The following is a 22,744-nucleotide window of genomic DNA, read 5'->3' on the forward strand; positions in this document are numbered from 1 at the left end:
ATTCTCAAGTAATTCTTTTGTCATCAAATGTAGATTATTGGACTGTACAGACTATATTATGGTGAAGAGTAGGAAAATTTCTTTAAAATCCTAAACCTAAAAAAGCAATATTATGGATCAAATGAGTATTACAGAAGTTGAGGAATAAGAAAGAATCTGATCAGAAGATTTTAGAATAAAAAACTAAAAAATTAATATCATAATGTCATCTCTCTGAGTTATGAAAGTTTATAACCAAGTTTTGAAACAGTAGATAAATCAAATGTGCAGAGCCACAAATACTGTGTATTTCCCACATGACTTAGCTTTTAATATCTTATGACTTATAAAATGATTTGTTAAATAGATTATTAGTACATCAGACTGAGAGTCTGAAAATGACTTGCCAGTGGAATGGAGAAGACATATAGATTCAAAGAAATACAGTTGAAGGAGCTAAGAATGAAAAGTTGGGAGTGGAAAACGCATCTATACGATACATAGGAAAATACTTAGCAAATTTCTAGTCCTATCAAATCAGAAATGTTGAACTAATGAAGGGAAATCCTTAAAAACAGTTATTTGCAAGAAAATAAAGCCTAAGATCATCTGTTCTATGAACACATGGGAAATGTTTTCATCATTCAAAAGATGTGCAAGACACAACACCTTACTCTTAAAACAGGTAAAGCACATATTAAAATTATTTATTAGAATAAAGCCCAGTTCTAACTGCATCTAGGTGAAGAGACAATATAGTTCAATTTTAACGATACGCATTTAATACACAGATTTTTCTGTGAACTGAAGGAACTGTAGATCTTTGCTAAAATGAATAAAATACTGAACCAAGCACCTCAGTCCTGGGTAGATACACAACCCAAATATGACTGAATAGTAGATGTAGACATTATAGAATTTATGTTCTACCCAACGAAAAAACTTAATGGTGAACATGTAAAGAAACAGGTTCAAGTGCTGACAAAATGGCGAATATCAAGAAACCATTACTTAATTTTCAAGAGAATGATCATCGGCAGAATGGAACATTGTACTTCCAAAGGCAAAAACACTGATGGCAGGCCCATCAAAGGAGCTTTCTGCCCCCAAACAGTCTAATGGAGAAGAACCACAGAAAACATTAGAACACGTCATTTCATCAGCTCTGCACGCAAGTGCATGATGTTGCTCCAGGCCTGGAATTCAGTGAAAAATGATCTGCATCCAAAACCAAAGCATTTCTCATCACATCCATTTGGGATGTGACGACTCATGGCTCCTTCTGAATTTTTCTCCATCTTTTTTTTTCACTTCTACGTCTAGGGTTCCTCCAAGCAAAGTATTTCCCAAGCCACACAGTACACACTATAGGCGAAGCATCTGTTTTCTTTCCTTTACCAACAGCAGCAATACTCATTCCCTTCTCTCTCACATTTTCAGATAGATGCTCTCCATATAAAGCACCATTCATTTTTACAGTATCGTCCAAAGGATTGACGGTATTGTTTCAGAATAGCATCCACCCTTTCCCTAGTTCTTATAGAATTTAGGGGAAACAGTAATGGGAGGAAATCACAAAACGCTTTGCTCCTGGAACGCTGCAAATTTAATTCCTCCACCTATGCATCCCCAACTTCTTCTACTCACACACATTTTGTTCTACCTCTACACTCATCAATCTTGCAAATGCAACAGCGGGCACACTCGGCCTTCTTCTAAAAGCAACAAGGAGACTGCCCTTTTTCAAAACGATTCTGTACTGTTCTGTGGCCACAGTAGCACTTTTCACAGTTGGGATTATTCTCCACATTGTTGTATCCAGTCAAAGCCACTCAAGAATTCCTATGGTCCCAGCAGCACTAAAAATACATAACAGCCTCCTTACAATAATGGCTGTGAATCACAGCATTCCTCGGCTGACATAAGTAGTTAAAATAGTAGGGGAAAAAAAAAAAAGTTAAATAAAACTTTTTAAAAAGTTCAAGTAAAAAAAAAAAATGAAAAGGGGGTTGAAAAGGACTCCCCTACCGTCTAACAATATTAAAGTCTGTCTCAAATTTACAAACGTCCTCAGCAACATCAAATGCCGCAGCTTCAAACACACGCGCCAGCTTCAAGCCCGACAGCTTCAAATGCCGCAGCTTCAAACACGCGCGGCAGCTTCAAACGCGCCAGCTTCAAACAGCCTTGGGGCAGCCATCTTGCACACGCTCCAAGGAGCACAACCTTTGGGCTCTTAGGCGGCCACCCCATCCCAGAGGCCACACAGAGGCTTTGTTGGGGGAAAAATGGGAAGAGGAAAAAAAAGAGGAAGAAGAAGAAATATAATTTGCAGACGTTAAATTAGCCCATAGAGGGAGCTCACCTAGCCCCATAATTTCACAGTAATTGGAATCTCCTGTAATTTAAAACGTAGCCCCATCATTTGTCAGAGAGAGCCTCCAGGGGTCAAAGAGTGCATGTCTTACTCCATACCGATCTCTGCATGCCTACAAAATGCAATTCCATTTAGACCCCCCTTGACCGTGTGTTTTGTTATCGCCACAAAAAAGATGATGATTCTTGGATACATGTTCTCCAAAACCAGCCCAGAAATTAAAGTGGCTCGTCCATGTGTGCTGTTAGGGTGAATCCAACTGAATAAAGACCGTAATAAGAATGAAGTTCCAACAATTAGAATTGTCATGGCAATAACCTAAATGTCCCCCCCATTCACGGTGTTCAGTTTAGAAAGCTAACGTGCTCCCTTTCAACCTTGACTGGAGATAGTCTTGTGGCTCTCCATTTCTCTCACTGTCTAGAATCCTTAAACCAGCCATGCTGCAATGTGCCTTCAGACAAAAGGATAAAACCGGAAAACGAAAGGATATAATGGCAGAGAGCCTTTTCAATAAAACATGAGAGGAAACAGAATTCCAAAATTCTGTGGAAAGAAATATTGAGGAGAAGCTACACTCAGAAATAAAGCATCCGAATGAGCAGTTGAGAGTGGAAATATATTACCTGCTCTTGTGAAACACATTTTGAAAGGAAACAAATTTACATTAGGTGACTCTTGAATGTTTAGGAACTTTATATTTATGTAAAACTGAAATGGCTTCTAAAAACATCTAACCTTTGAAGTGATTTCTATCCTAGAGCAAACACAAACTAAGAATGGAAAGACAGCACAAACTGTAGAGCTTAATCAAGAATGTGACATATGTGCATTGTATTCTATTTGGGATAATCTATTAGGTGTTAAGAAAACATATCTACTTCATTTAAATAACTCACAGGCTTCTATGTTATTATTGCTTCTCCGAAATGTACCTGTTGGTTTGGGGTATTATGATTACATTTCCTGCATCCTGTTGTTTAAAATTATATCACTCATAAAATTTGAGGATTTAAGTGATGTTTTAGTATTACAAGATACTATATCAATAACTGTAAAAGGCAAACTGTATATAGGTGGGGAATCATTTGCCTGAAGATGTGAGGCAGAGCTCAATCCCAAATTCTAATAATCACATCTAGTCGAGATTCCATGTTAGGGATAAAAAAGGATCTGAATTTTGTCTGAATTTGCCCAACTACTCTGCAGTCTTCTCGCTGCTTTATGTATTTCCAGCATAGAAATGCCTCCCTTTTCTGAGATGTCTGAACACCAACTTCCTGATTTCTAGCTCTCATTTCAGACTCAATGAGAAAAACTCTAAAAAACCTTGTAGATGTGATTCGTCAATAATGACGCCATAAAAACTCAGGTTTTCTTGCGAGCAAGATAATCTCAGGGATGCTCACCCTGGTTTGGCAAGTCTTGGGGCTGCCAGGAACTCCACAAAGAGTATGAAGGGCAAGGGCAGACTCAAAGGACAATGCTTAAGGTTTACGATCTTGAAAAGTAATGGCTATACTTGCCATGGAACTACAAAGACTTATCAACTGCACACTTGTTAAACTCATGAAGGCTGGCTTACACATTTATCACATATAAGAATCTATGTTCAAGTAGTTAAGGCTACGTATTATAGAAGATAATAATCGATGAATTATCTTAAAGTTACCAGTGATCATGAGCAGGAACAAAGGAACTAAAGCTTACTTGTTGTTACAAAGGATAGCTGGACAGTTTCTGTCACTTGAAAATGAGAAAGTTAGCAATCAAGGGTCTTCTTCCAATGAGGGAAAAAAAAAAAAGAAGAAGAAAAAGTAAATGTAGCCTCTTCATTTCTAGCTTCTCATATTAAAAGAGTCACATTCCATTATAAGCCTGAACACCATCTGACACATACTCTAAAACTAAGCATGTTATGTGATAAACAGGATAAGTGAGCATATTAAAATATAGTAGTTCTGCTATTTATCAATAACAATGATAAAGGGATACAATCACATTGTAAAAATGAGAAAAGGCAGCACTTCGATTTCACTTTGAACTCTGAGCAAGCTTGGTGTCTGATGGTACATTCTGTACGTGGCTGCTGACTTTTTACCCCAACAAAACAAATAAGACATTTCCAATATTTCTGTAAGTCATAATAGAAACTTAAAAATAAAACTAGTTACCTGGAATGCTTTCAGGGTTACATGATTTTCTACATTTTTTAAAATAACTGAATGTTAATCAGAAACACTATTTGATGACTTAATTTCCTTGTTTTAAAATCTTTTTCAAAATATGACTGTCCCTATTACCTATAGAATTTCTGAACACAAGTTACTTGAGACCCCTACCGTCTCCTAGGATCACATATATGATTATAGTTACACAAAAGTACCTTACATATAGATGATTAGAAGACTGGGCTGAATGCATCTGATCTGTAAAACTTATTTTTTCATGAATCTTTGTGTTTCTTGTTATCTTTTTAACCCAAAGTTCAAAAACATTCATGTTTTTTGACAGTTTTGGCTTTTCATGTATATGTGCAAAACACATACTCCTAGTAAGACAAGGAGCTTAGTGATACAGGCTCCTACAAGCCATCTGGTCTGATGTCTAATCAGCTTTCTGATCTTCTGATTTCTAGAGTAGAGAAACTAAAGGTAAAAAATTTTACTATAAAACAGAAAATATATCCAAAAATAGACTTAGTTATCTGTAAATCTGACCTAAGAAGAGCAGACCTTTAAGGTAAAAATTCAATGACCGATGATACATGGAAATTAATAAAAAGCAATTGGTTAGTTACTGTGAAATTTTTTACACCATTCCCAGGAATAGTTTTTCCTTACTTAAATACATTTAGCTGGCTTAGCAAACATATTTGCTATAAATTGTTTATATTTCCAGACTTATTTGTAGGCAAATATTAGTAGGAAAATAAACACAAATTTTTGTGGGATATACCAACCACCAATAAATTGCATTAATATGAATAAGTTTCCTTACTCTACCACAGGAAAATCCTAAGAGAAGTTTGTGTAGAATTCATTAAGTAAATTATAAAAGACAGTTATGTTTTATATAATTTCTAAGCTAAAGAACCCTGAATATACTTTTAGCCAAAATAAGAAGAAACAATATACTTACGTGTTCCCATACTCACATGGGAAAACATGTTTGATAATGAATGGAATGCTTTAATTGGTGGGGGGGTACAGTGCATGAATTAATATTAGACTAATTTTTTTCTTCAAAATATTATGAACCCTAGCCTTTTAAATATAATGCGGCCAAATAATTAATCATCCAAAACTGTCCCTTTTGAAAGCATTAAGGGGCTCTAGTGACAATTACTCCAGGCCTGGGTAAATCAGGTTGTATGGTTGCCCAGTTTTTATCAGGACAATTTCAACTAGCTGTTCTCTTAAGAGGAGGAATGGCTGACACTGGACACATTTTAGGAAATTAGTTATTTGGAGGCTACTCTGAAAAATGAGACCTAGAGCCAATTTAATAAGCATAAGTTACAATAGATTCTGAAGGTAGTAGTTTGAGAACTTGAGCTTCTTCAGATCTATAGGAGCTGCTAGGCTGCTTGTGCATCTAAATATCTTTCAATAACTGTCAGCCCCACTGTAATAAAGTACAAAAGAAAAGTGAAAAGTCAAACATCAGGCATAGTATGTGATTTTATAAGTTCTTACTCATAAAGCAAGAAAGGATTATGCTCACCTATAAAGTACTTCTTTTTGTGTGCTGACTTATCAATGAGATATTTATGTATATAAATATATACACATATATATTTAAAATTTACATTTTATTTATAATTAATATATTTTATTGTTATATATTTAACACATATATTTATCATGTTTAAAGTTTTTATTTTAATTCCAGTTAGTTAATAAACAGTGTTATTTTAGTTTTATATTACACATATACATATATATGTATGTGTATATTTAAAGCCAACTGATGGGAATATATTTTGTTATAAGTTACTCATGAGTTGAAACACGCCTTTTTGGCTTAACCATTTCAGAACATCTGTGAAATGCAAGCACAAAATGGAAATTGCTTAACAAACTATGCAGTAAGATAGCTACAATTTTGTTTTCCCTTTGTCAAGGGAAAATAAAATAAATTTTCCATCAGTCGCAATGAGAGCTAGAGGGACTGATTATTCAAAATACAGTAGCACCTACATTTCTCCAAATATTCCCCAAGACATAGCATTTGTGCTGAGTATTCAATAATTTCCTCAAGCTGTACACCTGAAAAATATATGTCTCAAGTCTGGTGTTCATAATCTGGTAGACAACCACATGTGTTCACAGCCCATATCTTTGAAACAATTATTCTCTTGGGTATGCAAATGTACTGGGCTTGCAACATGTTTATTCAAAAGAGTAGAAAGAATGTTTCTTATGTGAGCATCTGCAGGTTTCCACTGGAAATCTGCATACAACAATACATTTCCTTATGAATTCATTTTTTTAAATGACAGTTATATATCTTTTTAAGTCTTTACCAAGAGTTAACACAGCTCTATTTGGTAACAATTTTTTCATCAAGAAAAGCACATGAAGGAAACAAAATTAAAGTATGTATGTTAGGACCTATTAGCTGCTTTATTGTTTAGATTTTTGCATGCCCCAATAACACAAAAATCCAAACATCTTGGCATTCCTAACTTACCAGCCTTTTCACTATACCCAAGCTATTCTACTGCTGATCTTAGCTTTGACCTCACAACTATTCAGCTATTTTCTCCTTTCATTATCAACCTTCTCACTATCCCTGAGCATGATAAATTTAAAACTGCTAAAAACACTTAAAAAAAAAAACCTCAAAATCCAGTATGATAGTAAAATAAAGTACATGTATTGGAAAAGGATATGTAAAGTATACAAAGTAGTAAATATATATAATATTAAAAAAGAAAAATATTAAATATTATAAACATAGAAACACTAAAGGTTATTTAATTGGTGTAATAGATATATAAATAATTAAGATATACACAAATAACATATCCGACAAAGAATAAAATAACCATTTGTTTCAAATAACCTCATACATATTGACTATGTATTATTACCATACCAAAAAAGTTTTAATAAATTTCTAAAAATACTTATCATAAGGCCATATTTTCTTTCCCCAATACATTAAAAACAAAAATATATGGAACTTCTATTTCCAATAGTAACTTATTTTGTTTAGATCAGACCTCCAATGACAAAACTTAAAATGCTAGAGAAAATATTTTAAAATCCCTTTAAATTCATTTAATTGCTGACAAAGAAGTGACAAACTAAAGACAGAAATCTAAGGATAGAGAAGGAAACATAAGGATTTAAGTTGTACACATGAGAAAAAAGCTGCTCTTACCTTGAAGATGTGTGCCAAATTTGCCAAAAAATGGTGTGGGCAGAATGGGAAAGTCAGGGCAAAGAGCTTACCCATAGCAGTGAGTCTGAGAGTAGACTCTCTCTAACATTAATCTGGGACACAAAGGGTTTTGCACCAATGTAAAAGTGATTCATAAGCAATGTTTTGTAGGTACAAGAAGAAAGATTGAGAGAAAAAAAAGAAAAAGTGAAAAATGTTTGAAAAGATGCAGTCTCTGGCCAGCCTTCTAGTAGATTTGCTGTCTAGAGATGCCTAAGAACTGCAAGTTGTATGGTGGATTAAAAATGCCTTTCATTGGTCACACTCACATGCACTAGTTAGAAGCAAATCTAAATCTTCCCTGATAGAATGCGCTTTCATCCTGGCCTCAAAAGGAATACCTTTTCATACACAAATGTAGTACACAGGCAAAAGTAACAAAGCACAAAAAGAAATGGGGCCTCTACATGATCTAGATGATCAGCCGGAAATGTAATTACTTCCCAGACAAAACTCAATCCTTCTCAATGAAAGATAAAATCATTGACACTCCATAATAACATTCATAATGTCAAAATTACAATTAAAAAATTGCTAAATGTGTAAAGAAGCAAAAGGAAATGGCTAACAATCAAAAAAAAAGTTTTAAGAAGCTTATCCAGAGATGATACAGAGATTAAAGTTTGCAGACAAGAGCTTTAAAATAATTGTGACTAATATGATAAATATAATTGAGAAGTGGACAAAAATAGATGAAAATAAACACAGAGAATTGCAATCTATAAAAAAGAATATGCATCCTAGAACTACAAAATACAATATCAGAAATTAAGGACTCACTGAATGAGTTTAACATCAGACTATGCACAACATAAGACAAGGTAAGTAAACTAGAAGGCTAGGCAGAAGAAAATATCTCAATTGAATATAGAAAGAAAAAAAAGAAGCCATAACAGGAATGCAGGAGGGATTTGGAACACTGTAAGAATGTATAGGTTTTGCTGTCCCAGATGAAGAGGGAAGAATGAGAGGGACAATATTTGAAGAAATAATGGTTAAAAATTAGAATTTATTGAGATGATGAAAGACATCAACCCACATATTCAAGAAACTCAGTGAACTACAGTAGGATAAGGAAAAGGAAAACTATACGTGGGAATATTGTAGTCAAGATGCTGAAAGCCAGATATAAAGAGAATCTCAAACGTAGTCATGGTGTAAGGTGAGGGGGAGAGTAATGCTGTCTACAGGATGACAATAAAAATGAGAATCTACTTCTCCACATTGGCCATAAGAAACAGATGACAATGAAGTGACATTGGTATCGTTTTGGAAAATAAAATCCCAACCTAAAATTCTATACTCAGCAAAAATATCTTTCAAAAACAGAAAGTGAATAAAGACATTCCCAGAGAAATGTATTGTCAGTACACCCATACTACAAGAAAAACAAAAGGACTTTCTTTAGAGTGAAGGAAAATGATCCCATATGAAAGAATAGATATAAAGTATTTTTAAAATGTGATAATGAAGTTGTTCCAATACATACATAGAAAATTATTTCTAACTGCTGCAGAAATTTTAGAAATAAAGCAACAAAATTCTAAATAACAAAGTTTGCATAGACCTATGTCTATAAAACCTATAAAGCCAAATCTACTGAAATTTAACAAATAAGAAAAACTTTAGAAGTCATGTGACTCTTAGAGGCATTAATCAGTAATTAAATACTTATCCACCAAAAAATTCTAAGTTCAGATGTTTTTAACCTCAAAGTATAATTTGTTATTTAGAAAGAATAACACTAAAACTATAGAAAATACTTAAAGGAAGGGGGAGAAAACGTCACAGATTTTAATCACTGGATTAAAAACATATATATGTATGATATATACATGAGACAATCCCCGGATTTTTAAAAAATGAAAAAGTTAAAGGTAACCATACAGCTTTGATATAAAAGGTAAAAAGATATGCCTGTGAGTACTAATTAAAATAAAAGTGGTATATCTATAATAGGACCACTAAGACAAAACATTTATGGAAATATATAGGACATTTTACAATGAAAAAAGTCATCTCACCAAGAATTTTTAACAATTTTAAAAGTATATTCAGCAAAAATATTGCTTCCAAATATAAAATCCACAAATTGATAGATTTCAAATAAGAAATGGAAAAATCTGCAGTAATTGTAGGAGACCTTCTCACATTTTCTTGCCATAACTGATAGGAACTATCAGGAAAAGAATCAGTAGGAATATGGAATATTTGAACAACATGATGATTATCCAAACTAAATGGACATTTATTTTAAAAGTACCAAAGTACTAAATTATTTTCAAGTACCCATGGAACATTTATCTAAATTGATGATATGATGACCCATTCAACTGACTTGAAACACCATTTAATCAAGGTTAAAACTACAACTTGACTCCAGGGGAATTAAGCTAAAATGAATAATAAAAATAAAAATGTAAATATATTTTAGTGAGCCATAATAGTTATGCTACAAATTAAATTTTGTGGGAAGAAGCTAGGTAAATACTAAAACTTTACATGCATGCACATATTAGAACTTTCTAAAAGCTTCAAAATAAGTTATCTAGCTATTTCAAAAGAGCATCTAGTAAAACTAGAATATAAAGATAACAAAACAGTAAGAATAAGCGCTGAAATTATAACATATACAACAAATATACAATAGGAAAAAAAGGTCAGCAAACCTGTGGTGGGCTCAGTAATGGCTCCTAAAGAAAAAATAGCCAGGTCCTAATCCTTGCAACCTTTGAGTGTTACCTGTATAGCAAAAGACTGCAGATGTAACTAAATTTGATTTGGGGAATGGTGGCTTATTCTAGATTTATATGAGTAGCCCTAAAATGTAATTGCAAGTGTTTCATAAGAAAGAGGCAGACAGGGGATCCCTGTGTGGCGCAGCGGTTTAGCGCCTGCCTTTGGCCCAGGGCGCAATCCTGGAGACCCGGGATCGAATCCCACGTCGGGCTCCCGGGGCATGGAGCCTGCTTCTCCCTCTGCCTGTGTCTCTGTCTCTCTCTCTCTCTGTGTGTGTGACTATCATAAATAAATAAAAAAGAAAAAAGAAAAGAAAAGAAAGAGGCAGACAGCAATCCCTGGGTGGCTCAGCAGTTTAGCACCTGCCTTCAGCCAGGGCATGATCCTGGAGTCCCAGGATTGAGTCCCACATCTGGCTCCCTGCATGGAGCCTGCTTCTCCCTCTGCTTAGGTCTCTCTCTGCCCCCCCCCCCCCTAATTCTCTCTCTCTTATGAATAAATAAAATCTTTAAAAGAAAAAAAAAAAGAAGAAAGAAAGAGGCAGACAAATAATTGACTACAGTCAGAAAGCAATGAGACAACTGGAGCAAGATGCCATGCCTTGGACTCTAAACAAAGAGGAAAGGCTACAAACCAAGGCAAGAAATGCAACTCTAGAAGCTAGAAAAGGAAAGAAAGTGGATTATCCTCTATCCTCTACAACCTCTAGAGGGAGTGCAGTTCTGCTGACACCATGATATCAGCCCTGAGAACTGTTAAGAGAATACAATTATGTTATTTCAAGCCACCAAGTTTGTAGTAATTTTTGACACAGCAACTGGAAATCAATACAAAAGCCAAAAACTGTCTTTTTTTGAAAGAAAATATAATTGTAAACCTCAAACAAGATATTTAAAAAATATTGAGAATAAAAAGAACATTATCATAGATTTTATAGATACTAATATGTGAGATTATGACCAAAATTTGCCACTAAATTTGAAATTTTAGGTAAAATGGAAAATTGCTTGAAAGGAACTTGAAAATGAACACAAGGAGAAAGAGCAAATTTATTTATTACTAAATCTATTAAAGAAATTAAATAAAATTTTAAAACCCTTTCTACAGATAAATTTCCAGATCAGAGAGCTGGAGTCTTTCAAACTTTTAGAAAATAGCACCAATCTTACACTAAGCCTCCCAGAAAAAAGAAGACAGTTTTTGAAACCAGCTTAATCTTGATGCCAAAACCTAATGAAGCTATTTAAAGAAAGTTAAAATAAAGCCTAGTCATTATGAATACTGACACAATAATTTTAAAGAAAATATTTATTTATTTTTAGATTTTTATTTACTTATGAGAGACACAGAGAGAAAGAGACAGAGACACAGGCAGAGAGAGAAGTAGGGAGCCTGACATGGGACTCGATCCCGGGTCTCCAGGATCACACCCTGGGCTGAAGGCGGCACTAAACTGCTGAGCCACCCGGGCTGCCCAAAGAAAATATTTATTAAATGAAATCTAGCAATATATTAAAAAGAATAATACATCACCGATTGTCCCCACCCTACCCCCAGGAATGCATGGTTAATTAACTTGAAAAATCTACCTGTGCAATTCACCTTATTAACAATATAAAAATGAAAAATCATATTCATATCTCGATACAGGAAAGCATTAGCTAAAATTCAAAAATAAATATTATTAAAGTTAAATAAATAAAAAATTTAAAAAAAAAAAAAGGGGATCCCTGGGTGGCGCAGCGGTTTGGCGCCTGCCTTTGGCCCAGGGCGCGATCCTGGAGACCCGGGATCGAATCCCACATCAGGCTCCCGGTGCATGGAGCCTGCTTCTCCCTCCGCCTGTGTCTCTGCCTCTCTCTCTCTCTCTCTTTGACTATCATAAATAAATAAAAAATTAAAAAAAAATTATTAAAGTTAATACACAAATTGTGTAAGGTGCTAGTCAGTGAAATGAGGGATATTAAAAAAATTGCAATTTGGGGGGAAAGCATCATAAAACTACCATTATTCATTAACATGATTATGTTTATGAAAAATCAAAACTATTTCATTTAATAATTATTCACTCATGCAGTTTAACAATGATGAATATTGACATTATTAGCAATATTAATATCAAATATTACCCATGGTAGTAATTAATATTGGTTACTTTTTTTATATTAATGATTCAATAAGGGTACTGAATATAGGATCAATATACAGAATTCACTTTTTTCTATGTACCAGTAATGAAAATTAGAAAATAAAAATTTTAAATGATATAAATTAAAATAGCTCCAAAATTCATTTAATACACATAAACTCATTCTACAAACATTAATAGAGTAATTTGTAGAAGTCCTAAAATATTTGGGATATAATATTTTTTTTTGGTGGGATATAATATTTTAGTAGAAATACAAAGGGCCAGAAATGATAAGACAATCTAGAAAAATAATTTCTAAAATCTTATACTTCATGTGAGCAAAACTAATTATAAACCTTGGGTAATGAAAACTATGGTATTACTCCAAGGACAGATACTCAGGCTAACTGAATAAAGTACAGACCAGAATAAATCCATAAATATACCCACATATACACAGTCAGTTGATTTATGAAAATGGCTATACAGTCTGTATACAACTGTACAGTTGAAATATGATATTTTCAATTATTTGTTCTGGGTCAAATGTGAAAATCTTGATTCATATGCCTATTGTGAAAGATAAAATGATAAAACCTCTATAACCTAACACAGGATAGAATGTTGCTGATCTTTTCTACACAGGATACAAAAAGTCCAACTTATAAAGGAAAAGAGAGATAAATTGAACTGTGTTAAAAATAACAACTTCTTTGCATCTAAAGACACCATGAAGAGAGTAAAAAATGCAAGCTATACAAGAGAAGAATATCTGAAATACACATATCTAACAAATGAACTGAATTCAGAATATATGAGTAATTAATTGGTATATTCGAAAGAAAGAAAAAAGGGAAGGAAGAAAGAAAGAATAGAAAAGAGAAAAAAAGAAGAGAACGGAGAGGGAGAGAGAGAGAGAAAGGGAGGGAGAGAGGGAGAAAGGAAGGATGGGAGGGAGGAAGGAAGGATGGGAGAGAAAATGGGCAAGTAGCTTGAACAGGCACTTCTCAAATGAAAACACCAAGATTTGAAAACAACTTCATTATTTGAGAAAAGTATATTAGTGCCACAATGAGATATCACTACGCACTCTTCAGAATGGTTATAATTAGGAAACACTGATAATTCAGTGATGGTGGGTATAGAAACAACTGGCACTCTCACACTCTGCTAATGGCACAGCCCATTGGCACAACTTCAGAAAATAGACAGTATCTACTAAAGGTGGATATGCACACCAAATTATCCGAAAGCTCCACTTCCAAGTATATCAGAAATGTATATGTATATGCACCAAGAGGCATATATTAGAATATTCATTGCCTCACTGTTGGTTAAAAACTGGAAACAGACAAGTATCCTTCAAGGGCATGCATACACACACACACACACAAATATAATAAACAGCGTTGGTAATTAATAAAATTTTGCTATATGCAACCATATTGATGAATCTCATGAATATTGAGCATTTTAGACAGACTTTAAAGAATAGATGTGTCATTTATATAAAATTCAAGTATACAATCTAAAGGGTTAAAGTTACATAATAATAATCTATAGAAATAATCTATAATGCTAAAAGTTGGAAGGCAGTTAGAATCGAGGGAGGAGTGCAATGATAAGATTGGGCATGTGGGAAACTTCCAGGGTTGCTGATCTCATTTTGTTTTTTGACTATGCAGTGGTCACATGGGTGTTTCCTTTTGTAAGAATTCATTGAGCCATTAATGATTTGCATGCATATGTTCCACTTCAAAAACACATTTACCTTAAGCAAAAGAAAAAAATATTTCTTCATGATCTCTAATTTGGAAAATGTGAATTCTTATAATGTGCATTACTTTGAATTTACTATTTTATTTATTCATTCAATACATATTTATACAGCATCTGAAAAATCACATTGTTAGAATTTTCCCCTTGTTACTAAATATTCTTTGAAACTTATTTTTAATGACTGCATAATACATCGAAATAAGTATGATTTTATAGTATATTTACTTTTTTTTAACTACTGAGCATTTGCATGGTTTACAATTTTACACTATTATAAATAGCAGTGAAATGAATATCTTTGTACTTTAATTTCTGACGATCCATAAAAATATACATTTGCTGGGCCTAAGAGGTATGAATATTTTTTTGCCATATTGTTGTACACAAAATGTGTACTGATTTGCAGTACCATAGACTCTGTAGTTTTCCATAGAGGCTGCAAAACAGTGATGTTCATGATGTAGAAAGCATTTTCTAAATACCTGAATATGAGGATCTCAGAAAAAGGGTAACTGTTGCTTCTCACTATGTGACATTAAAATTAGCCCAGATTCCCAACTCTCACCTTTGGGCTACAAAAAATTTTGATATATATAGTTTGTATCCAGGGGTTCTAGCACAAGTAATAAGTGATCCATTCTGTAGAAAGAACAAGGATTGTAAGGAAATCCAGACCTATTTTAATTCCAGTCTTGCCACTTGCTCCCCATTTGAGTTGGTAAGTAATTTCAGCTATCTGAGCCTAAGTATCCACCGTGCAAAAGAAGGTAATCATAAACACTACACAGGATTGCTGTGAACACTATGTGATAAAACATATATAAAGAGCCTAGCAGTGTCTGGGCTAGTTGTTATCCAATAAGTGATTTATTTCCCTTCTCAATCATGACATGTACTCAATTATCCATAGCAATGAGTCAAATGGCATGGATAATTCTAAAACTTTATATCACACCAGATTTTTTACTGCTGATGATAAAATACAAAGGAACGGATTTATTTCAGTTTCTCCACCTATTCCTGCCCTCCTAGCCAAAGTAAGGAAACTGGATAACACAGATTACAGAATCAATCCATAAATAATTAAAAGCTGGTCTTGGGTCTTCTTTTATGCCTAAAAACCTTAATCATTATGAAATTAAAATCCCCTTTGCAAGTTGTGTTTTCGTTTGGCCTTTTAATAAGTAACTTTCAAATGTCTTGCTTTTTAAAATGGGCCTTTAAAAATCATATCAGAGGTTAGGAAAGGGCCCCACTTAACAATATTTTTTTTCCATATGAGTACTATCATTAAGACAATTACCACTGATCACCTTTTAATGATATTTCAAAACCACTTGAATATTTTTAAAAAGGTCACACAAAGCTACATAACTTATAAAACCGAACAGCACAAATGGGACTTCTGCATTTGTTCAGACATGTACCAGGTTTTAGTTCCTACAGGCTCACAGACGGTTTTCTCCTTAGCAGTTTGCCAAATGTATTTTAGAATGTCCAAAATTTAAAATGTTGATGTATGTGAACCAACTACATAATGAAAGAAACCATGCCCCATTAAAATGATAATATAAATCACTCTTTATTTCTTCAAATATGCTAAGTGCAAATAACTAGATCACATGGAGAGGATCAGAAAGGTAAAAGGTAATATTTTGAGTGAAAAAGATAGATAGACTTCCCCAGTCAACACTGACTTGTTCTTTTGTTTTTGTTTTTTTCTTTTTTTTTTTTTTTAGAGGATTCTTCTTTTTCTTTTTGTTGCAAATATCAAATTATGACCATGGAATATGTATAACAAGCTACAATGCAATTCCTTGATTATTCAGAGCCTAATCATACAGTTTGTGTTTTACCCCAGCCATTTGCTTCTACTTTTCCTGCCGGCTGCCTGCCTTTTGCCATTTCACTGCTTGTTAGTCTTTGGCCAGAGTATTCAGAAAAAGGCTTTTTTTTTTTTTTTTTTAAGGAGGTTGGGGGAGGCAGGCCAAACCATCTGAACTTCTTCCAGTTTTGTCTAAAGTTCCTAGAGGATGAGTAGAGGGTACAGGTCCACAAAAGATTCTTAGATTATGTTTGACTCTCCATCTAGTTTCCCAACCCTCTGTACCTATCCCTACTATTAATACTGTAGATAGTCATTTTGTGGACTTCTTGCTCTTCAGAAAAAAGTTCTAACATATTTTGATTTTGTATATACAAACCAGAATATTTTGTATTTTGTTTGTGCCTACAAAGGGTGTTCTGGTCACCAATGTATTTATGTGGGAGCTTCCCCACACCAATAAGCAATTCTCAGACACCAGCAGGGTAGCCGAGAACTCAAGTCATTTCTGATACTATGTACCTAGAGATGGGGGTCAGATTTCACAGGTTAGGGGCTCAGTCTTACAAGACTGTCTCTCCACATACACTTGAACCACCAGTTTTAAGTCCAGGTTATTACCCGTGCTCCTGACATACTAGGTTACATGGGAGGTTCCCACAACCCCCTCCTTGGGTTCAATTTCCCAGAGCAGCTCACAGAGCTCAGAAAACCCATTTACTAACTATATTGCCAATTTATTATAAAAGGACACAACTCAAGAGTAGCCAGATGGAGGAGATGCATAGGGCAAGGTATGCAGGAAGGAATGCAGAGCTTCCATGCCCATTCCAGGTACACCATTCTCCCCAAATCTCCAAGTGTTTGCCAACTCAGAAGTTCTCCAAACTGTGTCCTTTTCGTTTTTTATGGAGGCTTCAATACACAGGAATGACTGATTAATTCATTGGCCATTGGTAATTGATTCAACCTCCAGCCCCTCTCTCCTCCCAGATGCCAAAGAGTAGGGGGGGTTAGACTGAAAGTCTTCCAATCACATAATTGGTTCCTCCGATGACCAGTCCCCATCCTTAGATAACATAGAGGCTTTTCAAAAGTCACCTCATTAATATAATAAATGACACTTTTATTACTTTCATTACTTAAGAAATCCCAAGGGTTTTAGGAGCTCTGTGCCAGAGATGGGGATGAAGATCAAATATATATTTCTTATTATAAATCACAGTATCACAGTAACCTACAAGAAAAATGGCAACTATTAGTTCTGTCATTCACTATAATACATTTCTTGACTATTTCAGGATTCACCTTCCTCAAATAGAAGAGCAATTACTAATAACTACACTATCTACTTCTCAAGATTATTCACAATAATTGGCTGTTAAAAGAAGGAAACAGTCTTAGGAAAAGTAACTTAAAGACCTCATGTATATGAGTAAATGTGAGCAAATAAGAATTATTCCTATGAAAAAATAACCAAATTTGGAACCCGTTGGGCTTGGGCTTAAATTCAAGTCCTGACACTGGTTGTGACTTTGGACAAGTTATTTAGGTCTCTTATTCTTCATTTCCTTGTCTGTAAAGAAGATAATGATAATACGAAGTGTTAATGAAGATGCGGAGCAGCTAGAACTCTCATACATTGTTGGTGGGGATAGAAAATGATACAGCCCTTCTGGAAAACTTAAACATACACTTACTGCATAGCCTTGTGAGGTCCCTACTCAATATTTATCCCCACCAAATGAAAACTTATAATTACAAAACCCTGTATGCAAATGTTTACAGCAGCTTTATTAATAATTGCCAAATTCCAGAAACAACTCAAATGTTCTTCAACTGGTAGATGGATAATCAAACCATGGTACAGTCATACAATAGATTACCACTCAGCAGCAGTATAAAAGAACAATTGATTCATACAAAATGGATTTTGCTAAGAAGCAATACCCAAAAGTGTACATATTATTTCATTTATAAAATATGCTGGAGGGCAAAATTATAGGGATAAAAAAGTCAGAGTCATAGCTAAAAGGTAGTGGTAGGAATATTTTACAAAAAGGCATAATGAGGGTGTGCTGACGATGATGAAACTGTATCATGCCCATAGTGGTAGATAAATGGCTCTCTACATTTTTCAAATAGACTTGTGCATACCGCAAGGAGTGAGTGTAGAATCTTTAAAAAATCAACCAGGATGTGGGAGGAACCCAAAATTAAACTACAAGCTGTAACAAATCAATGAACTATATATTACAAATGAATACTCACAAGGAATGTGGATAAAAAGAAGAGAAACTAAATTACTTTGGCAAACAGTTCTTTGGCTGATATTGGGAGATTAAAGTCAAAAGATAACTCTAATTAAGCACATGTCTACTTAAAGACATATAAAAGATATGTTTTTTTCACAGGGAATGGATCAGCCATCTAGAACTACCTGATGTGTATACTAACATTGATTAAATTGGTAAATATATACATAATAAGAGCCAGATTTTACTGTCAGAGAAAGAAGTTACAAATATGGAAGAAGGAAGGCTAGTCTGAACCTTGTCATGTTGGACTGGAACTGGAAGTATCAGTATGACCTACTTTTTAATATGAATACAGATCAATACAGACATAAAAATACATGTATGTATATGCATGTGTTGTCGTACACACATCAAATTTCTGTTTGTGAAGAAGCACCAGAAGAGACTGGCACCCAGTAACAATGAGACTACCTAGTACTCAGAACTTTGCTTCTAAGCACTATGTTTCAACAAAAGAAAAATATGACTTAATGGTGAAGTGGCTTATTCTTGGTCTGGGATAGAGATAATTAAAGATGAATCTAGAGCATCTTGAGCCACAAAGTAAATAACTCATCAAAAATGATGGGACCATGTTGAAAGCGTACAAGCACCAACATGAAAGACTACATAGCCAAAGCAAGGAAAGTTTGAGCAACAAAATATTGATAATATTGGATTAACTTCAACAGAATAAAATGAATATCCATGAGTCCATACTGCTATAAATAAATAGGTGGAAACAAAAATAAATGAGGAAGAAAGGACAGCTCTTCCTTACAAAATAATTGCAATTTATAAGCATGGAAGGAATATAGGAAAGAGAAAATTCACAATAATTGTTGCAAGCAAAATCCATCACTGGATGTTAAAATTAGTAGGCATTTGAGGAGATATTTGCATAGCCTCAAAGAATATCCCCCACAATGTATATTAGTTACACAGGAAAAAATACTAAATTTATACTGGAAAACCTAGAAGACTATCATTAAGGTCACTATAATAAGAAATATAACACTACCTATTTTATGGTATGATAAGATGAGGAGGACATCACAACTACAATATTATTTCCAAAAATATATAACCTTAATATAGTTATGAAAAGGCATCAATCACAAATTGAGGGGTAGTCTACAAAGTAACTATTACTCTTCAGAAGTGTCAAAGTCACAAAGACAGGGAAAGGCTGAGGAACTGTCACATATTGGAAAAAACTAAGACATTACAACTAGCTGCATGGTGGGATTCTAAATTTGGTCCTGGAACAAATAAATGAAAAAGAATTGTAATTTAAAAAAAAAACTCATGAAATCTGAAGTCTGTAGTTTAGTCAGTTGTATTTTACCAATGTTAATTTCTTAATCTGGATCATTGTACACATAGCTACATGAAACAATATTAGGGAAAGTTGAGTGAGGTATATACAGGAATTCTTTCTATTTTTGCAACCTTTCTGTAAGTCTAGGTATTTCAGAATAAAAACTTTAAAAATTATTTTCAGTAGTCAAAAACTGAATTAACTGTTCCTGCATCATCCCACCGATCAAGAATGGTTGATTGAAGAATTACCTTATTATATGATACAGAGTAGGCAGTAATGAATTCTAAAGAATAATGTTGTCTTGTTCTTGTCCTAACTGACATTAAAGGTTGGCAGTCTTATTTGGGTATTTCTTACAAATGCTAAGATTTCATTCTGATATTTATAAATCAATGTCCTAATGTTGTTTGGATGTAGAGACAATATTAATTTATTTTAGCTACCTTTTTTTTAAAGATTTTATTTATTTATTCATGAGAGACACACACAGAGAGAGAAGCCGAGACATAGGCAGAGGGAGAAGCAGGTGTCAAGCAGGGACGCCGATGTGGGACTCAATCCCGGGACTCCAGGATCATGCCCTGGGCCAAAGGCAGGTGCTAAACCGCTGAGCCACCCAGGGATCCCCCAGCTATCCTTTTAGATAGGAAGGACAGGAATGAGTTAAAGATCTGACTCGAACCCAGTATGTTCATCTACCTGGATTTAACAATGAAGAAAATATCAACTATTCAACATTAAAAATTCATTCATCCAAATGGATGGATTCTTGGCAATGAGTTAAAAAAAATAAAAATTAGTGCTACCAACATCTCTGAATATGATAAAACTGTCTGCATGTTTTTTTTAAATCAATACATTTTCACACACAATCATTTCAGAGCTTATCTCATTGCTAAGACATGGGGAACAATACAGTTGCTATATTTTGTCGACTCAGTTCTTTCCCATACTTGATCTTTTAAGTATGATTTTCTAAAGTTCAATAAAGGTAACAGTTGTGGGCTCTATAAAATAGAACACTGAAGGAGACATACAAAAGACATGTGACCTCAATAACTCTATCTATTATTTGGAAGTGTGTATTTTCCACAAAAGTTTTAAGGGCAAGACGTTTTTCCTTATTTTTTAACAAAGTTTTATACTTGCATTATAAATGCATCTTCCCCCTTGACTCAAACTCCACAAGAAATTTAATTTGATGGTCCCTGTAAAACATACAGCTTTATGAAGATTTTACCAATTTTAGTCTTACCACTAGGTAGAAACCAAGGAATAATATCCCTACCATTACCAAATAGAGGGATTTTTGGATGGACATAATTATGAATTTAAGATCTCTATCATCTATTCTCATGTAGATGTTTCAAGAAAAATATGAGATTCATTGAGTTTTATCAAGATATCTGAAACAAGGTTATGTCTTCTGAATATTTCAAGCATTTTATATATAAGTTCTATTCTGAATCAACTGTTTCACAAAGACACTTGCATAGACAACCTCACTTGCCTCCTTTCATTACAGAAATAAATAGAGCTATATATTGCTCTTTTGCTGGCATGATCTGAGTTAGACATAAATCAGAATTCATTAGAAGCAATGACTCTCTGATACTCTAATAGCTGTTACTGTAGCAATGGTCAAATTGCATTCAGATCCCTGTAAGAAGTTCATATGAGACAGAAAAAGTACAGAAAGCAGAAATTATATGAAATGTCTAGAATTTCTCAGCAAGGTATCTTTTACAGTCAGCACAACAGGTAAAACACTTTTTATCAAATGTTTATTATGCCATATTAAGCTAGAAGTGTCATGTGTAAAGCACAAAGCTATATAAAATGTCAGTAATGAGCTATATACCACCAAAACGAAAGAACTTATTTAAGTCCACACTTATCAAGAAGATACAATTTTTTATAGGTTAGGTCTATCCTATGGAATATAACTGTAGCATTCACTGAGTTTAATGACAAAGGATATCATGAAAATATAAGATTAAGCAAGGATATATTAATGGCATTAATTATACAATTATCATTTGAGTGAATACTACATATCAGTAATGTATTCAGTGCTTACTCTGTCAGATTCTTCAGATTCCCTAATCTTCAGAATAACTTAGGCCAGTTAGATATTATCTCCATTTCACAAATAAAGAAAATAAAACTCAGAATTTAAACAATTTGTCCAAAGCCATAAAACTAGTGATTGGCTTCCCAATCATTATACTTCTTCCTTTACAAGATCAGTATTCCAAAACCTCCAGCTATTCTTGAGAACTCATGGAAAAGCACCAAGGTCCCTGCCAAGGCATTTCTAATACTGATGCACTGCAATATTTCCAGGCAAAGCTTGACTCTTGCATCCACACTCTGTAAAGTAAAAGATTACTTCAGATGGAAATTTCAGTAAGCTGTTCCTTTTACTCATTTCCATCGGCCAAGCACCTTTTCTGACCCCCTGAATTTCCCCAGGCCTCCCCAGGTCGGGAGTACAAATTAGGTTGCATTTACAGAAATGCTTAAGTATCCGTGCCTTATAGCACATTCCAGTTTCCTACATACGTACGTATGTGTGTATGTATGTATGTATGTATGTCACCTCTTCTTTATATGTTCATCAATTGATGGACACTTCAGCTGCTTCCATATCTGCCTATTGTAAATAATTCTGCTATAAACATCAGGGTTCGTGTATCCCTTTGAATTAGTGTTCTAATATTCTTTGGATAAATACCACTAGTGCGATTACCAGGACAAAAGGTAATTCTGTTTTTAACTTTTTGAGGAATCTCCACATTGTTTTCCACAGTGGCTGCACCAGATTGCCTTCCCACCAATA

At 34.1% G+C, this 22,744-nt stretch overlaps 1 long non-coding RNA gene across 2 annotated transcripts in view; it reads right to left on the bottom strand.

Annotated features, from left to right (window-relative positions):
* Nucleotides 1–22,744, bottom strand: part of LOC140595833 (uncharacterized) — a 201,977-nt gene that overhangs the window by 140,331 nt on the left and 38,902 nt on the right. The gene's annotated exons all lie outside the window — the stretch shown is intronic.

Source organism: Vulpes vulpes, chromosome 16 (genome assembly GCF_048418805.1).
Source record: "Vulpes vulpes isolate BD-2025 chromosome 16, VulVul3, whole genome shotgun sequence".
NCBI lineage: Eukaryota > Metazoa > Chordata > Mammalia > Carnivora > Canidae > Vulpes > Vulpes vulpes.